Source organism: Notolabrus celidotus, chromosome 22 (genome assembly GCF_009762535.1).
Source record: "Notolabrus celidotus isolate fNotCel1 chromosome 22, fNotCel1.pri, whole genome shotgun sequence".
Classification (NCBI taxonomy): domain Eukaryota; kingdom Metazoa; phylum Chordata; class Actinopteri; order Labriformes; family Labridae; genus Notolabrus; species Notolabrus celidotus.
This window is the reverse complement of record NC_048293.1, coordinates 9,063,660-9,074,859: the sequence shown is the minus strand read 5'-3', so window position 1 is coordinate 9,074,859 and position 11,200 is coordinate 9,063,660. Positions and strand designations below refer to the sequence as shown.

Here is an 11,200-nt window from a genome sequence, read left to right as displayed (position 1 = left end):
CATCGAGAGCTGCCGAGGGGAGGCAAACAGGCACGAGCAATGTAATTGAAAGAGAGATTTATAATTTCTTTGGTCTGGTGAATCTCAGAACAGTAGGTGTAGAAAAAAACAGCTCTTCTACTTTTATGGCACTGCACAATATGACAGTACTGAGCCAATTAGACCTGAATGATTGTTATCCTGTGACGTTATCATCGTCACTCCCTTTATTTTTGTGCACATAAAGAAGGGCATTAGACAGTGGAAAAAAGAGCTACGATGAAAAAGCTCTCAGACAGAGACAAAGGAAACAGAAGGAGGGCGCGTTAAGAGGTGAAGCAAATTAATTGGTTTTGCTAAATCCTCCTCAAACAGCAGAAGCCAATGTGGTTCTACAAAAGGCCATTACCGGTAATCAATTTAAATCTGTTTTACTCTTCCCGAGGAAACCAATTAGGCAATTTAATTTGGCTTTTTTGATTCACAGCATAACCACTGCACAGGATGGGACGCCCAATTCCCGTCCTGTGGAGAGGGACAAGTGAAAACACTGGGAGGTGTTGCTGGAACAAACAATGCTATTGATCAGAGGGAGGAAGAAAGATCAAGAGAGGAGAGGATGATTAAAACCACAAATTTAGATTTTGTTAAGAAGGAAAAACACATACAGTGATCTTACTGCGTCCTTTTGAAGCGTTCTTAATAATCGAAGTTTATTAGAAGTTGATAATCTACACATATAGTTAAATTTTCCACTAAATGTGAGTGAAAATGTGATTATTTTTGGCTGTTTTTCTGCAGGAAGAAACTCTTTTTTAAGGGCACTAGATGGCAGTACTTGACTGCTGATGATTATCTCAGCAGTTAGAGGCGCTGTAGCCTGGGTTTAGTCATGCAAAGCCCTTGTTCAAAGTCAGATGGATTCCTTTGATTGCTGCCATCACATGCCTTGAGATGCGCATGCAACACACATCCAGCGCATACAGACCTGCACGTATGCACACACACACACACACACACACACACACACACACACACACACACACACACACACACACACACACACACACACACACACACACACACACACACACACACTTATTGAGACTGCATTTTCCTGCACCAGTGAACCCATTACCCCGTAACAACGCACCCTGAGTGTCTGCTTAATCAACAATGTCACCGCACAATTTCAGTAGATTGGCTGCCGGGTCGGTATGCAGGAAAGTGTCAGTCAGCCGTGTCACCCATCATAGCGAACAAACAGTGGCTCCTACAGGGGGGGCGATACAGATGGGGGCCACGTTTCTGCACCCATGTGTTATCCATCTCCTACCATGCATTTCCATGAGTGTGTGTCTGTGTGACTTGAATGTGTGTGCTGGGAAATGGGATGTCGACTAGTTTGTCACAGTAATGGGGAACGTGTGATTGTGACAGACAGGAGTTCTGGATGACCGCACACAGTCTTGACGCACACACACATACATGTAAAGGGGTGTGATGCACATTGAAACACAGAGGCTAAACATGAACAGAACTTCAGAAAGTGTAGCTCTATCAGCTTTATAAACACTTCATATTCCTGAATCACCACCAGGGAGATGGCCACCACCTTTCTTTCCTGTACTTTTGAATCATTCCCTCCTTTATCTCTATCCCCTTTTCTTTCCCTGGCTTCACCTCTCCATCCTCCTCCTCTTGCCAGCTGCATTTCTTGGACGGGGCTCCTGGCTGCGGTCTGAGAGAGAGAAGGGGCGAGTGAAGCTAACCGTTTGAGAAAAACAGTTCTGGCAAGGCCAATTACACCCAGACAAAGCACTTTGCATGTTATTGTGTTAGGGATTCATGCTTGATTGAGTGAATGGGTTCTAATGAGGCTGGGGAACGACGTGCAGGAGAGGAAGAAACACTCCTCCATTTCCCTGATGCATTGATTCACCAGCACATAAACACATGCAGGTACAAAAACACTGGATAATGCACAGCTACAGTGCTAGGTGTGCAGAAAAACTCATGCTTATCAATGCAGATTGTATCCCTCTTCTTTAGGTTGTAGCTGTGTGCGCCTGTGAGTGTGTGCAGTGGGTGGGAGATGAAGAGGATATAGTGAAAGGTAACTTGCTGTATTGCTTTGCAGATGCTCCTATGTGAGAGCTTCACTCCCACTGGCCTCCTTTTATAGTATCACTTCACTAGGTAGAGTTAGATATAGCAACAGATTGATTGGTAAAGCCTACAGCAGTGTTAAAAAGAGTCAGCGGTTATTCGTGTTAGGCCTGTATAACAGATGTTGATTTTATTTCTGTTTTGTTGGGCACTGGGCTTCGAACCGGCGAAGTCTCAGATCTTTGACTTTATTTCTTGTTTTGTTCTCTGTCTTGGTGAAATGAAAGTTGAAATGAATGTAACTGGCCACGGGCAGAAGGAAAAAAACAAACACCCGCGATGATGTTTGCAAGATCACTGTCAACAGTATACAAATTGAAAATGAAATTAGCTGGCAACCAAGGTCCAGGCCATGAATTTTAAAAGGCATGCATGTAAAGTGAAGGGCAGCTGCACAAGAAGCACAGCAGACAAGTGAGATGCATTTGCAAGTCCTGAACTTGCATATTTTTAAATGCAGACATCATAAATCATTAGCAAACAAGCCAGGCATTTAGCTAGCATTGCTAATCATCTATATCATGTGCTCATTTCATCTGATTACCATAGATTTTGTTTCAGTGACTCTAATTCCAACAAGAAAGGGATACTTCAGAGACTAAGAATGAATACCGAAAGCCATGTGCAGAGTAGCAGCCTTCATCTAATCTTCTTTGTCCTTCTTTTGTATCTCCCCCTCCACATGTTCATCTCCTTCTCTCCCACACTCTGCTCATCCTTCATTCCTTATTGCCCCTCCCCTTCCTCTCAGCCCCCTCCTGCCTCCCCCTGCCTTGCTGGGGTCAGGGTAAGGGGTCAATCACCTGGGCTGCACCTCAGAGCCAGTTTTTTTTCAAAGCATCAGTCGTGTCTGCATTCTGTCTTAGGTTTTTTTTCGTCTTATATCGCCCGACATCTTGTTTCTATGGGAGATGGCCTCACATTCACCTGCAGGAACCCCCTCTGTGCAGTGTGTGTATGTGTGTGTGTGTGTGTGTGTGTGTGTGTGTGAGAGAGTCTTCTGCATGCACACCTGTGTGTAGGCAAGTGTCAGTGGATTTTTCCCTGCCCTTATTTGCCCACACTTGTTTATTTGCCCTGTTGTCTTCCCCTCTTCTCCAGCTCTCTCTACCTCGACTGACCTTTCTTTTTCTCCCTACCTCTCCCCCTCCATCGATAGCCAGAGCTAATAAGGCAATTAAAGCCTAATTAAAGTAGTCTTCAGGCAGAGGGAAGGTCTCGGGCAACTTCACAAGGGTAAGGGAGCACCGTGTTTACCTGCATCTCTGGAGAGCTCTCCCGCACTCTCTCCTGACCAACACAACAAAGTAAAAAGAAAAATCCTGAGATAATGAAAAGCTTGAGGAACTGTACACACAATCCTGTCCCGACTCTACAAAGTCCTCAGGTTTAGTTCTGTATTTTTGGTGGTATCAAGAAACAGGTAACATGAGGGAACTAGCTAATTTGTTCAGCTTCAAGCATATTTATCCAACCAGCGTCAGCCCACTCATTGTTGTCAAATTTGCCAGCTCAGATCAAAGGGCGCTGTGCAGCATGTCAGCCAGGTTACCTCTGCCTGGCACTCTGAATCAAAGTCACGGATTAAGGGAGAGTGTGTGTGAGTGTGTATGTGTGTGTGTTTGGGGGCTTTCAAGGCCACTTGACAGACGATCATCCTGTCTTTGGGATGTGAGCTGCCTGTCACAAGATCTGTGTTGCTTTTTCCACGTACATCCCAGCGCTTCTCTAACATCCTTTTGCATACGATCACTATGTGCACTTGTAGTCTGAAACAAAATCTTTACCCCTGATTTAGAAGGCACTTACAATGCATTAGCCTTGTGGTAATTACTAGAAACTCAATTAGAAGAAACCGCTGAAGACCAAAACCAAACTGGAGGGCTTAAGCTGCAACGCTGGTAAATGGATTTGGAGTTAATTTAGTGAGTCAGAGGGTGAAACAGCCATCAGTGATGTTTTAAGCCGCAGCGAGCAACCTGAGCGCTCAGAGCTCTGCACCGTCGGGCTCATCTCTTCTGTAGTCTGCTCTCAATTGGCATTCAGCCTCACTTTGCTTTGAGTGTTACGTTAAATTGCTCTGGGAATTCATATTACACGCGTGCATGTTCGTGCATGTGACAATCCTTCACCCGGTCTTTCTTCATTGGCGTATTACGTCTTAGTCATGTTTACAAGGGTAGATTTTACTGTTAGCCTCAGGTCCTGTTCAGAGTGGAGAAATATATTTTATTAATGGATCTTTGTATGTTCTCGAACATGCCTAAAGGCGATTTCTTTATGACCTTAAGCATTGCCTGACATGTTTCTAGTGAAAATATTTGTATGAACCTTCTCCGGCTCGATTCTGGTATGTTTCTGCTGCTTTTTGGAACGCATATTTGACACAGAGGGAAGAACTTTTGAAAAATACATAAAAGTAATGCTTGAATGTTGGCATTAATGATTCACATCCAAAAAATAATAAATACACAGACTGGGAGACTTGATGTGATGAAAATTAACTTGACAGTGTTCTTTTGTTGCTAATTCAAATGAAAATGGAAATTTGACCACCTTTCCAAAGACTCCTTCACAAATGCACTCCAGGAAAAGTTTTGAGGAAATCCACCCTCTGAATTTTGAGTTTATACACACGTGTTTTCCTTGTCTGACGAGAGCAGTGTTGGACAGGAGGTGGGGTCGAGTCTTGGAAGGCAAGATGTGATGCCGAGAGCGTGCTGGGAAAGCCACGGTGTAATGTTTACAATATGATGGCTGTCATAGCAACAGTGACCTACACTATGATGACTGTTTTTGCATTTAGATCAAAACTATGTGTAGACAAACAGATGTGCAGGCATCTTCACTGTTCACCTCTTGAAAATGATTCTCCATTACTTGGGATTATTTTATTCATCCAGTCACATGTTGTACTTCTGGGTTTGCATTGGCATGGCATAAACTCTCCCACAAAGAATACTTCCTGCTTCGTTGTCATAAAGTTGTCTCTCTGACTTCTTGCATACATTTTGTTAAGAAGGAAACAATCTGGATAAAGATGGGGTGAAAATTTCACTGTTTCCGTTCACACATGCAGCTCACCCTGAATATTTTTTTAAGTTTTAGGTTTTGTGAATGTGTCAATACACCTCAAAAGAGGCTGCAGCACACTTTTTTTACTCTTTTTAATTTTGATTATCCAACAACTAGTTTTCTAATAAATGAATTGATAACTTGACTCTGCTTACTATCTAAAATATATTAATAAAACATGGTTCTGGTCAGGTATGAAGTTGAATGTTTCACATGAGCAAAAAAAGGCAGCAATTACTCATCAAACAATCTGAAACAGACACATTTTTGGTTTTCTTTCCCTTAAAAAAGCTTAAACATTTACCAGAATAGTTGCAGATACTTTTCTGTCTGGCATGATGGATTTATGCAACTTTTTCAGCTCTATTTATGTAACACATTGCTTGTTTTTATTGGCCGATATACTCACAGATACCGTTTTATTTGAGAGCAACTTAAATCAGTTCAGAACTTTGACCATTCAAATTTATTCATCTTTAGGTTTGTATTTGTACCTCAGACACCTGTACATATGGGACTGTAAACACAGCAAACGTGTCACATTTTGGACTCTGCCATGGAAATCCATGGAGAGAGCAGTGCAGTGAGCAGATGGACGCAACACTGGAGAAAGAGTGGGTGGTGAAGTCTGCATGTCCCTGTAATGCTCCTATCGGTGCCAGCCTGTGTGTTGGCATGTGTGTGTTGGCATGTGTGTCTGTGTGTGTTCACAAAGGTGCTACTGCAGGATCCTGGCTTTTGCCTTGGAGTCAATTTGTATATCTGTGTGTTTGTATGTGCGTGTATTGTGGGCTGCTAGTGAGTGGGTGTGCATCGTGAGAGCACTGCTGTGCCTCCTTCTTTTGGGGAGCAGATGGTGATGGAGCCGGTAGCTCCACCCGACTGTTCCTGACATCATCATTCAAAGGAGAGAGAAACGAAAAGAGAACATTTTATTAACATTAAGAGTATTTCAGACCTCTGATAATACAAGGATTTAAAAAACTTACCAAACATCACAAGTATGTAAGGATGAATATGGATTGCTTATCACCATACACTGAGGAAAACTTAAGCCTCTTCTTTTTAACTCTGGGCATGGTTTGTTGAATTAGTTCTTTGGACCAAAGTCAAAATCAAATCTTAAAGTTGACTGCATCATGTTGTTGCCAAAGATTAAAGAATAATTGGCTGGATGCTAAACCATCTGCAAAGAAAACCCTGCATCCAATTTTTATGAACATATATATTTGCAGGATTGACCTTGTATTTAAAGTTTAAACACATCATGTTCCTCATTATACATGACGTAATAAGTATCTATAGATCCTGCATAACAATGAAAATCCTAGGATGCAGGGTCGAATTTGGATATAAGAAGTGTCCTGCTTGTTGTTTATACTTTGAGTGGTATTGTAAACATGTTACTTCATGTAAGTACAGCTAAAAATACACTCTTACACTTCTTGTCTTAACACCACCTCCATTCTTGCTCCTCATGTTACTAGTCGGACTGTTAGTGGCAGTGCGCAGAGGAGTCTTGGCCAGAAGTAATTGCAAACTGCTGGCTACAACAGAAACCCATAGAGTTGGCCGTCTCTCACAGAGGCCGACAGGTTCAAAATTGTGCATGTTGTATCTTTCTACACTCAGCTGACAGTGAGACTAACTAAAAGTAGTTGGTTGTAATACAACAGTTGTGTTACAAATCCTACCTGCATGACAGATATGTTCAGTCTTTATAGTGTAGAGGCTAGTGTAGGGCTATTCAATTACACTTTCAACTTGGCCAGGTTTGAGGACCAGGCCAATTAAGTTGGCTGGACTTGTTTTAGCAGCATTCAAACATATTTTTCTGCTTTTGCTAAAGAGAAACTTTAAATAAATGCAAATGGATCTAGCAAAATAGAAACTTTTATTATTACTTTTGACTTATTTGAAATCAAGTACTTTTGGACACATATCTGGATTTATATGCACAGTTGTGCCATATTAGTTTTGTCTACGGTTTCATCAACTGCTATTCCCAATATATCTCTAGCCACACTTCAACCCTGAATAGTTGAAGTGTCAGACAGGTAAATATTTAATAGCAGACGTCACACTAACTTTAATTTTGGTGTCATCTAACACTTCATCCACAACAGCCAGCGCGCATTCTCTCACTACTTTGGAGTCTGTAGGTGGCCAGTTCGTCTTTTACAAGGTCCATGACACACAATGGGAAACTCCTGGTCTCTCTGTTGGGCTGTGCAGTACCACACCAGAATTATTGTCTGCCCTCCATCAATGCAATATGTCAACACCTACTGAGGCAATATTTTGGCTTCACTTCTTAAAGTGGGAGGATATGGTGGAGTGCTGTCCATATTAATACACAGTAATTTTATTAATACAAACTGTTTCAGGGAGCTAATGATTTAAAGTGTTGGTCACTGTAAAGTTATAAGATTCTGTTACTGCTGAATTGCATGAGCAAAAGACAAGATGTGTTTCTAATATGTAATATCTACCCTCATCAGATGAGGTGGACTTGATTTTTATGATAATAAAGAAATGAATTGACACCCTTTAGCCAAATTTGAAAACAAAGCATGAGAATAATTACAATATGTAATGTAGGGTTAAGCTGAACTGACACAGATATTCATGTATTTATTCATTTAAGGAGAGCACATCTGATAATTCTGCAAGACCTGATCTATCCAATAGTGCAGCAGGATCAGGCTTTAGCTAATTATCTTGAATTGGGGATTACAACTTAACATTGTGTGTTTTTTGTTGCCTGGGTTTGTGATTAATTATAGATAACACTTTTATAATAGTCTAAATGCAATTAAAGCTTTCGCATGTAATGAAATTTTAACGTAAAGCTATTATGTCTGAAACTGTGGAGACAAGGAAAACAATTCAAGGAGATTCATGGCTCCAGTATATGCTTGAACAAAGATATGGCTCAGCAGGTTGTCAGCATTAGTGTTACAACAGCAACTTACTTCCCCCCCTTTTCCTCAAGATCATACCATGTGATGTTAGATATACAGGTGTGCAAAAGGCCCAATGAGGATTCATTTAAAAAAAAAAACTATCAGCTGCTCTATCAAAAAAGTAAAGGAAGCAATAGTTATTAATAGAGATTATTGTTTAAACAGGCTGCAGACATTACAGGATAAAGATAATACCCTCAAAGTAAAAGAGTTAAAAAGCATTCTAAATTCAGTCTGTGCTAATATTTAAATCTGATTCATTTTTAAAAGGATGATCTTCTAAAATCATAATATCTTAAAAAATGCAAAAAGGGAAAAAAACCTACAGAGTGCTTTGAAATGGTTAATAAATATATATATATATATATTGCTGTTTGTGTCATTTTGCGCCCCTATATGGACAAAGTGACACCTGGTATCTCTTTGCTGTGCTTGTCCTGTACATGTGTAAATATTGTTTTCTGGCTGAAAACCTGCTGTCTTTTAACAGTCAATGTATCACTCGTCATACACCTTTGTGGTGGAAAAATAAAAAAAGTGTGCTATTTAATGTCTGGTCTAACCCCTACTGTGATGTACGGCCTGCAGTTACAGGCCCTGAAGGTTAGAATGTAGAAATTGTCAGTGATGTTACTGATGGTCTAATTGCTTCTGCTGTGTGTATGTCATTATCAGTGTAAAATGCCTCACAGAAGCTTTAAACTGCACTTGAGTTGATCTGTGATCTGTCGAGTGGTCTTAATCTGATAGACTGAGATTGATTGCTTCTGTCTCCTGGCAGGTACGTCTGGAAATTGCATGGTTTTCCTAATTTCATTCTAGTTCACCCTTTTTCATTAATTCCCTCCAACTTTAGTTAAGTTGTCAACTTTAAAAAGAGTAACTTGATCCCAAGCGGCAACCTTCGGTCTAAAAATATGAGTCCAATGCGAAAGTGCTAAAAACCGCAGTTCATCAAGGATCCGCTTGAGGCTGGCTCCGGACGTACTGGAAACCACATACACACCAATTCAAAAACCCCGATCTTTACAGCAGAATTAAACATGTTTACAGTCTGGTGTAGTCTGGATAGCTGATTTCTCGATCGGCACACATTGTAGGGGGGTGAATTTTTTCATAACGCAGTAATTTCAAAGATATTGACATCACGAGTCTTCCAATGAGAGGCACAGCTGATTTGATTGACAGGCGGTAAAACTGTAGCTGTTGGCTAGGAGGCTCAAAGCCCGCCTAGCCAACATCAGCAATATGGCTCCCGCCGACGATTGGCCTCAAAACAGCGCTTCAGATACAGATGGGTGACGTCACAGATACTACGTCCATTATTTATACAGTCTATGCTTGATCCTGATAACTCAGAGAAATGTTGTCAAAAGAGTATTTAGATTTAAATGAGTTGAGGTTATGTAAGCAGGGAGTTAAGTAAAGCTTTTGTGATCAGAGCCCCTGCTTGGATGCATAGAATAACTTGTAGCTGTATTTACTGTAGTGCAACTTCTTAAAACACATTTTGCACTTTGGTTTATGCCTTTTAAAGTACTCTGATTAATGTTTAGTCAGTTTAAGCTAACATCACATTTCTCGCTTTAATACGAAAGAAAGTGAGTTTTATGACTCAGGTAAACATGTGCCTCCGTATGTCCATCTCCATCTCCTTTTCAAGGTAATTATGCAAACTAAAGCTGTATGATTGCAATATTTCTCTTTTGTTTTAGTCTCGCCGATACAAACCACAGTTAAAATAATACAGTATGATCCTTACGTGAAGCCTGAACTCCTCCAGTATTCCCTTTATCCCTCAGGTCCAAAATTACATCCAGTCTTCAGTGAATTGAGGCTTGGCTCATATATATAAAGGTCATACGTGCCTATTAATGAGTAACTCTGTTCTGGTGTCTGTCTCTGGAGCTTGCTAATTGAGCTAGCATCTCTCTCCCTTCATCCCTTGAACAAATGTACAGTTGCAGTGGGGAGATGACTGACAAAACTGTGTCATTTTTTTCTTCCGGAGCCTCTAAGTGTGATGGCGTAGTGCTAAATGAGGGCCATGATGGACGTTGTGGCAGACAGAGGCATCCAAGCCCACCACTTCCCCTTCCCTACGCCGCCTGGTGCGTAGTGCAATAGCCAATCAACCGCTCACACAAAGGAGGAATTAGCATATTCCTTGGCACAAAATCGCTCCCTTAATTGCAGCTGCATTGAGCTCCGTGTTCTCCACACCTCCTCTACTCTCTCTTTCACTATCTCAGGTTTTTTTTTTCCTCCCCATTGCCAGCCTCTCCAAGTGTGTGTTTTTCTGTTGCTCTTTCACTTCGTTCCCCCTCCAATCATTCAGTCTTCATCAGACGGCTATTGTGCAAGCGCAGGGGGAGAACGCAGAGAGAGAGAAAGATGGGGGCTGGGAGTGTGTTTGGCATGCTGTACTATAGGAACAAGGTTGTCAGTCTCAAATGATGCTCTCATAATCAGCACATTGGAGCTGGGCTGCTGCACAGAATGACAATATCAGCTTGGCAGTGTGTACATTTCTGTGGTCTCCCTTTAGGCCTGTCAATCTTCCTTTATGCTTGTGTGTTTGTGCTGCTTCCCTCTCTGTCCTGACGTTTTTTGTTTGTTTCTTTCACTCGTTCTATCCTTGCTGCGTTGTTCTGGCACGCTTAACTGTTTTTTGTGCAAATCTCCTTCTGCTCACGCCTTGCCTTGCCTCTAGTGTTTCATCTCCATCTTTCTCTCCTGTTTGTTTTTCACTCCCGCTCGCCACCTCCCCCCAGCCACAGTTTACCCATTTCCTTCTTTACCTTTTTTGTCTCAATCTCTCTTTTTTGTGTTAATTACAAGCAGCAGAGAGCAAGGTGGGACTTTAAAAGGTTATTTTATGCAAGATTTGTTTTCTTGAGGGGCTAAAACTTGTTAATAGCATACTTGTTTGTGCACCAAACACCATTTGAATGCGTATCCGTGTCTTTAAAGATCTCTTTCAATTTTCCACCTTCCCTCTTCTAATACTG

At 41.3% G+C, this 11,200-nt stretch overlaps 1 long non-coding RNA gene across 1 annotated transcript; it reads right to left on the bottom strand.

Annotated features, from left to right (window-relative positions):
• Positions 1 to 5,670: 5,670 nt before the first annotated feature.
• On the bottom strand, positions 5,671 to 10,081 carry LOC117805721. Its single transcript, XR_004629502.1, has 2 exons — positions 9,952 to 10,081; positions 5,671 to 6,111 (listed from the first exon to the last, which is right to left on the bottom strand). It is a non-coding gene; the product is annotated as an uncharacterized LOC117805721 (long non-coding RNA).
• Between the last annotated feature and the right edge of the window lie 1,119 nt (positions 10,082 to 11,200).